Source organism: Sparus aurata, chromosome 8 (assembly GCF_900880675.1).
Source record: "Sparus aurata chromosome 8, fSpaAur1.1, whole genome shotgun sequence".
Lineage (NCBI taxonomy): Eukaryota > Metazoa > Chordata > Actinopteri > Spariformes > Sparidae > Sparus > Sparus aurata.
Window position 1 is genome coordinate 35,979,195 of NC_044194.1, and position 11,173 is coordinate 35,990,367.

At 37.1% G+C, this 11,173-nt stretch overlaps 1 protein-coding gene across 1 annotated transcript in view; it reads right to left on the minus strand.

The window, feature by feature from the left end:
- Positions 1-3,265, minus strand: part of trhr2 (thyrotropin releasing hormone receptor 2) — a 99,399-nt gene extending 96,134 nt beyond the window's left edge. The window contains exon 1 of the mRNA XM_030426939.1: positions 3,113-3,265. The gene's annotated coding sequence lies outside the window, so the exon portion shown is untranslated. The remainder of the gene's footprint in view (positions 1-3,112) is intronic.
- Between the last annotated feature and the right edge of the window lie 7,908 nt (positions 3,266-11,173).

Here is an 11,173-nt window from a genome sequence, read left to right on the forward strand (position 1 = left end):
TCAGGTGAGCCCTGGATGTAGCTCTCCTGGTCCAAAGGTGACCCCTAATGGACTGTCTCAAACCAGGTCTGGTAGAATTGTTAAACCTGTTCAGAGACTGGATCTGCAAAGCATTTATGGTTATGTTGTTCAAAAAGAAATCTGATATTGTATTGATGTAATAAAAAGTTGTTTGTTAAAAGGGCTCTTAATGGCTGGTTATTGATGGTTCTGAGACCATAAGGGGAAGTTACTGTTATTTGCATTGCAGAATTTATGTTCGTATGCATTAATAATGAAGCTGTTCAAAAAAAGGGGAGATGTCAGAGGATGTGTTTTGCGACATGCATTTTATGATAGAGGTGTCATACGAGGTACATGGGGATGTTTTACGGCAGTCTACGTTATGACCGAGACGTGTGTTAAGAGAGCACTCTGTCAATAAAAGACAGAAGTTGAAACTACAAGAACTCTTATCATTTTAGAATAAACTCATAAGTTTATTACACTGTCCTTTATTTTTCTTCTGTTTGTTCACTACCACAGGAATTCAGCATCCCATAATGAAGCCATGAACGTGGGTTGAGCACGTTGTTTATTATCTGTAACAACACAGGAGGGCAACTCAGGTCAAGACTCTGCTGTCCACTTGCATCTAAAGGAGACAAATCATTCCTTTGAGGACAACTATGTAAACATCTTGGCTAGATGGTTTGGACATTACTTGACATGTCTTGATGACATACTTACCATCCACCTACAATGCAGTACTGAGTTCCCTCACCAGACATGTTAACAACCTATAACACCTAGGTTCATCTAGGGCCAGTTGGGTCAACAACCCACAAGTGGCCCTAAGGACTCTGAAACTCAGAGCTCACACATGTCCTTAACGACTCTGTAAGGACACTCACATACAGAGTTGAAAAGCCTACGACTCCCCTCCAGTTAGTTAGAACTGAAGAGGCTTCTTGGATGAGAGGTGAAATGTCCGAGTCCAGTTGCCTACGATACAGCACCATGACCAGGATGAATGAGAACCTTCATCATCAATAATCATTTAGCAACCATGAATAGCAATAACAAATGTCTCTTTGAAATCTGTCTGGTAGTAAAATAGTGTATTGTAAAGACATAGATCTTGCTCGGAATTTAAGTTTTGGCTAGCAAGGGATGAGTTGCACTGTACAGCTGCAGAAAATTCTAGGGACGCCATGAAGCCCCATGTTCCCCTCTAGGTCTGCAGACCTCTGATTGAAGTCCTGAACTGAACCATGCCTGGTGAAGCTTCATCAAGATCCAATAGTCAGTAATATGCAGTATTCTAATCATAATAATGTTGGTGCTGCTGAGCATGCAGTGCAACAAATAACCTCAATACTTCAAGAAGTAAACACACTCTGACTATATTAAGATCATTTAACATGATATTCTGTCAATGCAAACAAATAAAATCTCACAGAATGCATTTATGTTGCCTCCTAGTGTATTTCTAGTAAAGTTAAAACCATTCCCCTTAAATCATGTACAACAGGAGAGCTTCTAATTGAAGTCATTTATTATGCTGTAACTGCTAAAAAGATTTTGAGTCAATTAAAGGACAGTGTGAAATATTTTTTCTATCTAAAGATTCTTGAGGTTTTTGTTGACGTTACACATTCTGCTGAAATCTAATTAACCAGTGTGCAAAACGGTGAAAGTTTACAAGACATCTGTTGCTCTTTTCACTTATCTCCCAGCCCGGTCACACACACCATTGGACCTCCCCTCCTGGGGGCTGCCTCTAATAAATTGAGGTGGACATGAAATGAAAAGTAATTTAGCTTTACTATTATGCCATCAATCAGACTGCTTTCAGTCTTCATTCCATTACATCCACTACTCAGTAGAGCTGTATGACTACCCACAATGCTAGGCTGAGTGACGTGCCTCAGGAACACAGATGGAGGGCTTCCTGTTGTACTGCAGTGTACGCACACAGATGCAACTAATCTTTTCAATATGACAAATGAATAAAGGTAGAGATGCAATATAATTCAATTTAAGAATTTAAGATCTTACATAAACATTTAGCTATTGATGGGTTTTGTGTCATAATAAGAGTATAATCACATTTTGGGAGGTACGTGCCATTGCTTTCTTGCTTCAAGCTGATATCAACTAAGTCTGAGTTGCCTAAATGAATAGTAAACATTTCTATACATAATGAAGCAATGACTGACATAAGTACTTGCCGGTCACCACACCTAAAACACCTAAGCACAGAGGGAACACCGTTTTGGAATTCTTGTTAGATGTGGCTTCTCTGTACGAATCTTTCATTTTTAAGCCCACAGAATTAAATGTTGGCTCATTTTGGCTGAGCTATGCACCACCAAACCCAAATAACACCTGCATCTATGATCATTCTGGTCTGCTGTTCAAGTTCAAGGTGATCATTCGGTCTCAGTCCTCAGTTGGATTCATTCAGTTAAGTCCTCCTTAACATTAAAAATGAGCCTGACAGTATCCTCTATTTCCTGCCTGAGTTGAACTGTAGTTCAGTCTTTCCTCTTGGGATGATAACAGATATCTGGCAACTGATTAAATCCTGTTAAAGGCAGTCAGCACACTTGAGGTCAACAAACAAGCTGTGAAAATGTTGGTAGAGGAAAACAATGGGCACCCAACCTATTTCACTGGACAGTGACCAATGTAAATGACAGTTGAAGCACAATGAAGTTGGGTGGGTGATTTTATGTTAAATTAAATATTTTTCGCCAATTTGGAAAAAAGGATTATTTACATTAAAAACAAATTGCCCAACAAGTGACTTAAATGTTAAAATATGAATCAAATGCAATGAGAGTGGATATGTGCCAATGCTTCTTGTCCATGTTATGCTGTATTTGAGCTACTGTCAGATGTCTCCAGATCTGAGTACAAAAAAGGCAACTATAAAATTATTTATTTATTTCTTGTTTCTTTTTTTCTCTTTCTTTCTGTCATATATTTGTCACACAATAAACGTATATGAATGGCGTTACATTATGCATGATTGTAGCTTCAATAGCCTTAATATGGAAAGCAATAGGGAGACAGGCAACTGTAAACTAAAGAAAAGGGGGGGGGGAGAAAAGAGAAAATAATTTACCTTTTGTATCATGTCAGCTTCCTTCAGAATGTTCTTCAAGCCTCTATCTGTTTTTACATATTAGAAATATTCAGTTTTATCAGTTTTTGTGTTCGGCACCATAGCCATGCTGTAGTCTGTATACTATAGAACACCCTGTTACTCCGCGATGAGATCCATCAAGGTACACAGATGTACTGGGGAGGAAGGCACTGGTGCCTTTAAAATAAAAGCACAATACTTATTTTGAAATTTTGGCAAAGTCCTTAATTTTGTGATGGGCTGATTTTCTTACGAAATTCTTCAAATAATGCCCCACTGGCTAATAAATTACATCATTGCATTATTTTCTATATTTTTTGCAGCGTTTGCCTCATGCTTATCACTGAAGGGATGTTATCATTTATTGATCCTGATTGGTGGCTTAAGATTGGAAACGTGTGTGTGATATGTAATTAAGCAACCTCTATTACATAGGACAACATTTTGAAACAAATAATTCCCCATATTATATATTTTTAGCCTATATTATCACATAAGTGGATATCGTGACAATAAAAACATATGTACAGTTATGAATTAATCTTGATTTGGTGCTGTGGCAGAAGAGCTTTAGTCATATCATATAAGAGTGACTGATGAGTAAGTCGCGGATAAGTCAATGGATACTGTTGATTTGTCATCTTAAACATAAATGTTAATTGCATCGTATGAAACACGATAGTTTTATTTTGAAATTTCTGAGAGGAAGCCATGCATCGTCTATAAACAAGCTTGACAATTTGCCATCAACGCGTCGTTTGGCAGTCTCTGCCTCACAGGCGCTCCATCCTGCAGTCGTCGGGGCTCATCGCGGTTTTATGTGCGTCCCCTAAACCTCACCACGTTTAAACTGAAAACTGAAGGCTACATCTACATTACTGCAACTGATGTGTGTTACTGTTATTAGACAGACTGCAGTTCACAGTCCTCTGAACAACGTAGTTAAAATTCTTCATTTATCTCTCATTGTCATGTGTGCGTCAGTCAGGTTACCCACAGTCAAGGGCGTCTTTTTTGTGTTGAAAAGTGGTGGGGACATAAGGACTCGGATGAAAAATTAGTTCTTAATCGATTAAGCACAGTCTTAATCGTATGTGATTTCCTAGTACGTAACAGGGACATCGTATAAGGCCAGATTAAAAAAATAATAATAATAATATGATTTATATTTCGCATTTCACTTTATTTTTTCAAGGTTAATTGTTCTGATGCTGCATACTAAAACCTTGGAGTTCACAAAAGTCAACTTCAATAAACCAGAACTTATTCTAAGCATGAGGTTTAATAGCAATACATGAGAACATGGATTCAAGTAGAGCAGGGATTATGTTTCAATCCATTTTAATTTAAAACAAACACAAATCATTGATTAGATTTTTTTTATATATATTTTTTTAAACATTCTCACATTTTACACAATTAAACTAAAATACCACCACATAAGTCTCCTCCACCAGGGGGAGCCAGAGTATCATCAATCTGACAAGTACAGTATAGCTAACAACACATTCTAAATCTTGGATAGGCAAGGTAGGAAATCAGTCCATCTGATGTATTATAGTTTGGTGCTACAGTATGCTTTAGCTCTCTAATGAACACTAAAAGTTTTCCTGCAAAGTGTGCTGTTCATCATGGGTTCATCATTTCTCAACTGAATCAGCAGCCGACAGTTTCAACTGCAGGTGCTGATGGATACCAGAGTAATCTTATTTGTTAGTTAACATTTTGTGGTAGAAGATGTTTTTCATCTTATCAAATTATGATGGAGACAAGATTGGCACTTTCAAAAAGTGGTGGGGACATGTCCCTAGTGTCCCCTGAGGAAATTACATCCATGCCTATAGTTTACTCTCTGTCACAGCCAGTGTTTCCTCCTGCTGTCTAAAGATACATCTGGAGCATTATCTGTAAGTATGAATATAACATATCATTTCTGAACAATTACTGATGCTGCCTGCATACAGTGAAGTAACAAATCAGGAACAATGGGTCAACGATGTGTAATTTTGTCTTAAAGGAAAACATAAAAATATCCTAACTTTGATTTGGAGTAAGAGAAAAATATCTATTTATCTGTGACTTTGCTGCTGCTTGTTTTACATGCCCTGATGAAGACTGTGAGTTGAGACATCCTGGTGTTGAGCCCATTTTAAAGGCTTTTGAAACTTTTGCAGGGTGCCTCTGTGTTTTTTGGTTATGAATTTGGTTGATCAAACGTGCAAAAGTAAGTCTAACAAGTCTCATGCGAAATGTAAAAAATAGCATGATTTTGACAATTGCATTCAATACTCTGTATTCAGTATGGAATTATGGTATTTTAAGTCACTGTTACACGAGTCCCTCATGATAAGGTATCATTATTATTTTTTTTAAAAGCAGATTAAGGATACTAGGCCCTGTAACTAGAAAAAAAATCACTGACATCTCAGGCCAATCGCTGTGCATTTGGTGTGAGGTCACTGCTGCCATCTAGTGTAGATGCTGGAAGTAAGCCGTGGTGTATGTAGGCCTAACTTGAGTGATTTGCCAACTGCCCTTTGGTGTTCTGTCAAATTAGGCCAAGATTAAACAAATTACCATTTCCTACTTTGTAAATGAATTTGATATACAATAGACAGGAGGCAGTTTTAATTGGTTTGGCATTATTTCAAATGAAACATTCTGTATAAATGATTGCCAAATCCATTGACAACAATAGCCCGCATAACCCAATAAGGCCTCATCAGATTTTCTCGTTCACAGATTGTCTGGATGTAGTCTGGATCCAATTTCAGATAAAGCCTTTTTCCAAATTATTTCCCAAATTTGCACTGCTACACAGGCAATACTCAGCTGTCTGTGCCTATTAAAGCAGATGATCAGTCTAAAATTACAAATTTAGAGCAAAAAGAGATGAGATGAGACCAAGATGTTGATCATTGGCCCCAGGACCGTTTCTGTCTTTTTGGGGCCCCTATTTTGTCAAACTACGATGGATAGATTCCTAACCCTTTTGGGTGATCCATAAAGATGCAACAATCTATTACATTTTAAGAGGAAAACAAGCTAGAGTCGTGAAAACCTCTCTCAAATTAAAATCAAACAACTTAAGTTGACCCACACTAGTAAGTTGAACTGATAGAAAATGCTAATACAAGGTAAACAATAGGGATCCTTGATAGGTCAATAAATGAAACTGATGGAGTGTCCTCAATTTTATTTTATTTTAAGTTGACTTTAAACATATAACATACATACACCCAAAACTAAAGTTAAAGTTGTAGAGAAAATAAAATAGGCTATTACTTAGAAAAGAAAATCACAATGAGTCAGCATCCATATCAATATGCAAACAATAAAAACAAAAGAACTAACGAGAATAATACTGTTAGTAGTAGGTAGTAAGGAACCTTTCAAATGTAACACAAGCCCTTCAGGACCAACACAATAAACAAGCATACAATAAAAATGCAACAATGAAAACAAACCAACAATAAAAACAATACTTTAAAGGAACCATACAGAACTATATAACACAATCACACCACTTTGTGATGATTATCAGTATCATCTGAGTCTTGTGTTTTAAGCAGATCTACCCTAAGCCCCTCCTCAACATTTCTGCTTCCTTGCCAGCATATGAGAGCTGCTTGCCAATCTCTGGTGCTGAAGGCGGCAGTGCTGCTTCCTGTTCTGCGGCGCCAAAATACTTCAGAATTGCTCCTGCAAAGACGAAACTACCAAGCAAAACAGATCCTAAGCATACTATATAATTGAGTTATGTTACACTAATGGAAAAATTCATAATCTGTTTTTATTTTAAACCTTGCAATATACAGCACAGTGTCCCTTTAAAGCATGCACCCAATTTCAAAGTCACTTTTAAGCAGTTTCAAAGAGTTAACAAAGATAAATGACTGATGAGCTTTATGTGATATTGAAGGAATATCTTAGTTTATATTTCACAGAGTATTACAAAGTGAACTACTTGCTTAACTGATGATTTGGTCTTAACATATATTCTGTGGGCAGAACTAGACGGTCCTATATAGTATAGTTCACTTTAAATTGACTTTAATTTGTATTATTATGATTCTTTTGAATAAAACAAAGTAATAAATCAAAAACATAACTAAACTGTAGGAATGTAGGCAAATGTGTTCAAATTATATTGTCACAATAAATATTCTAATAAATGTTGAAAAGTAAGACACAACTAGCTCAGTAGAGTCAACAATAATCCCCTCAGCGCAATAATTTACTGCCACAATAGTCCATAATAATCCACAGTAGGCCTCATATGCATTAGGGTTGTTTAGCAAACTTCACATTAGAGACCTACGAACTGAGGAAACACTAAAATTGATAAATTAATCATAAAAACAATCCTTAAGTGATGTTATGTGACAAATATTGAAGAGCAGAGGAGGTCTATGACGGACCAGCAGGAGCACATTCAGTGGAAGACTCCTCTCACCAAGATGTACCACTGAGCGCTACAGGAAATCATTCCTGCCTGTGGTCATTAAACTCTATAACGTCTCCCTAAGAGAGTCAGAAAACCTCCCTTCTGTAACCTGACTCAAACACGGACAATCATTTTTTTTGTTTGCACTTTTTGCACATTATTAAACTGTACATTTGAGATATATATATATCTATATCTATATATCTATATATCTATATCTATATCTATATATATAGAGAGAGAGAGATATATAGATATATATATAGATATATATATCTATATATATATATTGTTCTTAATAGATGTTGCTTGTATAAGATATGTTGTTTTGTATCTGGAGTGTGTAACAAAAATAATTTCCCCCTAGGATTGTTAAAGTATTTCTGATTCTGAGTACTGTACCACCTTATTTTTGCGTCTGCCTAGTGAGAACACTGAAAGTCTTCAAATATTTCAGAATACCGCAGCTTGAGTCTTAACAAGAACAAGAAAATGTGAACATATTACACAAACCCCAGCTCACTGCATTGTCTCCCAATTCATGCCAGAAGAAACTTTAAGGTGTTGCTGATCTACGTATAGAACTTGTAAACTGCTTTCATATTCTCTGTCTGTCTGTCTGTCTGTCTGTCTGTCTCTCTGTCTCTCTCTCTCTCTCTCTCTCTCTCTCTCTCTCTCTCTCTCTCTCTCTCTCAATTCAATTCAATTGGCTTTATTGGCATGACGTAACATCGTACATATTGCCAAAGCAAGCATTACAATTTATAATAATCACAATAAAGGAAAAAAGTATTTACAATGAATTCACAGATAATCGGTAGAATTAAAATTAATAATAAATAAATAAAAATAAAAATACAGTAAATCACTCAATTTGTGTCAACTAAAAAATATCATTTAAAGTCATTAAAAGGTTACAATATAACAAACAATAAATGTGTGTGTCAGCTGATAGTGTGTGTGTGTCCCTGGCTGTCTCTCAGTGTGTGGCAGGCAGAAACATACACTGCTGCTAATGTGCTGCTCTTTGATTCTTCCCCGAGTAGGATCGGCAGTTTTTCCTCATCAGATAGTTTAGAGAAGGAACCTTTTGTTACAATTTCAAATTTAGGGAGATAGAATTCTCTAATATATTTAAATTTTTCACATTTGGTGAGGAAGTGTAACTCTGTCTCAGGTTCATTGAGACTGCAGTGGCAGCACAGCCTCTGCTCTGCAGGGAGCCTCCCTGTTTCAATAGCAAGGCTGTGTTCACTCAGTCTGGACTTTGTCAAGGTTGGTTTTAGCTGAAGATCAGTCACCGTGCTCAGGTAATCAGCTGTGGTGTAGGGTCGATTTAGAGCCAGATAGCATTGCACTTTGCTCTGTGTTTTTGTTTGTGTTTGCCAATAGGTGATGTAGTTTTGTTTGAATTGTTTAGTGATTTGGTTGGGTGTGATTGGTGAGCTGGTGTGTTCCTGGGCTGTGTTAGAAGGGTTTGTGCAGGTTTGTGATCTCAGCCTCTCAACCAGTCGGGTAAGGGGGTTCCTACTGCTCAGGGCTTGATAATGATACGAGAGGGGGTCACTTAGTTTTAGATGTGTCCAAAAGTTAATTGCTCTTTTTTGTATTTTTATAATTAGTGGGTATTTGCCTAATTCTGCCCTGCATGCATTGTTTGTGGCTTTCCTCTGGACATGTAGAAGAGTTTTACACAACTCTGTATGCAGGGTCTCAATGGGATGTTTATCCCACTGAGTGAAGTCATGATTTGTAAGTGGACCCCACACCTCACTGCCATAGAGTGCGATTGGTTCAATAACGCATTCAATTAATTTGAGCCAAATTCGTGTTGGTATTTCAGTTTGTATATGTTTCTTTATGGCGTAGAAAGCCCGGCGTGCTTTATCTCTCAGCTCATGAACTGCATCATTAAAATGTCCAGTTGAATTTAGTTTTATCCCCAGATAGGTGTAGTTTGTGCAGTATTCTACTTGTTGTGTGCCAATTGTAAACTTAGGTTGAATGTCCTGAGTTTTGGATCTTTTTTGGAAGATCATTATTTTGGTCTTTTTGGGGTTTACTGTCAGGGCCCAGGTCTGACAGTAATGCTCTCGCAGATCCAAACTCTGCTGTAGACCCTGTGCTGTCAGGGACAGCAGAACCAGGTCATCTGCAAAGAGGAGGCATTTCACCTCCTCATTGTGGAGACTTACACCAGGTACAGATGACTTTTCTAGGGTAGTTGCCAATTCATTAATGTAGATATTGAAAAGTCCAGGGCTGAGGTTACAGCCCTGGCGGACGCCTCGTCCTTGGGTGAAGTATTCTGTCCTCATTTTGCCTATTTTTACGCTGCACATATTGCCCGAATACATTGATTTGATAACATCATATGTTTTACCCCCTATACCACTCTCAATAATTTTGTAAAATAATCCATCATGCCAAATGGAGTCAAAAGCTTTTTGGAAGTCAATAAAACAGGCAAACAGTTTGTTTTTATTTTGGTTTATATGTTTATCAATTAGGGTATGTAGGGTGTAGATATGATCGGTTGTGCGTTGTTTTGGTATGAATCCAATTTGGCTTTTGCTCAAGACATTGTGTTTGGTAAGGAAGTTCAGAAGTCTGGTGTTCATAATGTTACAGAAAACCTTCCCCAGATTACTGTTCACACAGATGCCTCGGTAATTATTAGGGTCAAATTTGTCTCCGTTTTTATAAATTGGGGTTATAAGTCCACGATTCCAGATCTCAGGGAAAAAACCTACACTCAGAACCAAATTGAATAGTTTTAATATGGCCGATTGGAATTTTTTGTCTATGTTTTTTAGCATCTCATTCATTATGCCATCAGGCCCACAAGCTTTTTTAGATTTGAGGGTCTGCAGTTTCTTTAGGAGTTCTTGCTCAGTAATTGGTGAGTCTAATGGATTCTGATTATTTTTTATAGCTAGTTCTAGCTTAGTCAGCTTTTCGTGAATGTAAGATTGCTCTGTGTTTGCATTAATTTGAACAGAGTGATACAGTGTTTTAAAATGAGTGGTCCATACGTCACTGTTTTGTATCGCCAGTTCCTCATGTTGAGGTTTGTTTAGGCTTTTCCAGTGTTGCCAAAAGTTGTTTGTGTCGATTGCCTCTTCAATTCTTGTTAGTTGCTGCCTGTTATATCGTTGCTTTTTGAGTCTGAGTGTACGTCTGTAGAGTTTTAGGGTCTCACAGTAAAGGATGCGTAGATCAGCATTGTGGGGGTCTCTGTGTTTTTGGTTTGATAGCGTTCTAAGGTTTTTTCTGATCATTTTACAATCTGTATCAAACCAGGTTTTATTTGTTAAGGTTTTTGGTTTGTTTTTGGTCAATTTTAGTTGTGCTTCTTTTGCTGTTTGTCTAATTATATTGTTCATATTGTTAACTGCCAGATTGAGGTTTTCTTTATTACAAGAGTAAGTACAGTTCAAAAAGTTATCTAAAAGTGTTTGGATTTTGGGGGTATCAATTGCTCTCTGGTATTGTTCTGTGCTGTTTTGGTCCCATCTGTATGAATTTCTGATGTTGTACAGCTTACTGGGTTGTGTGTGTATCAATTTAATGTCTGATCTTTTAATAAACAG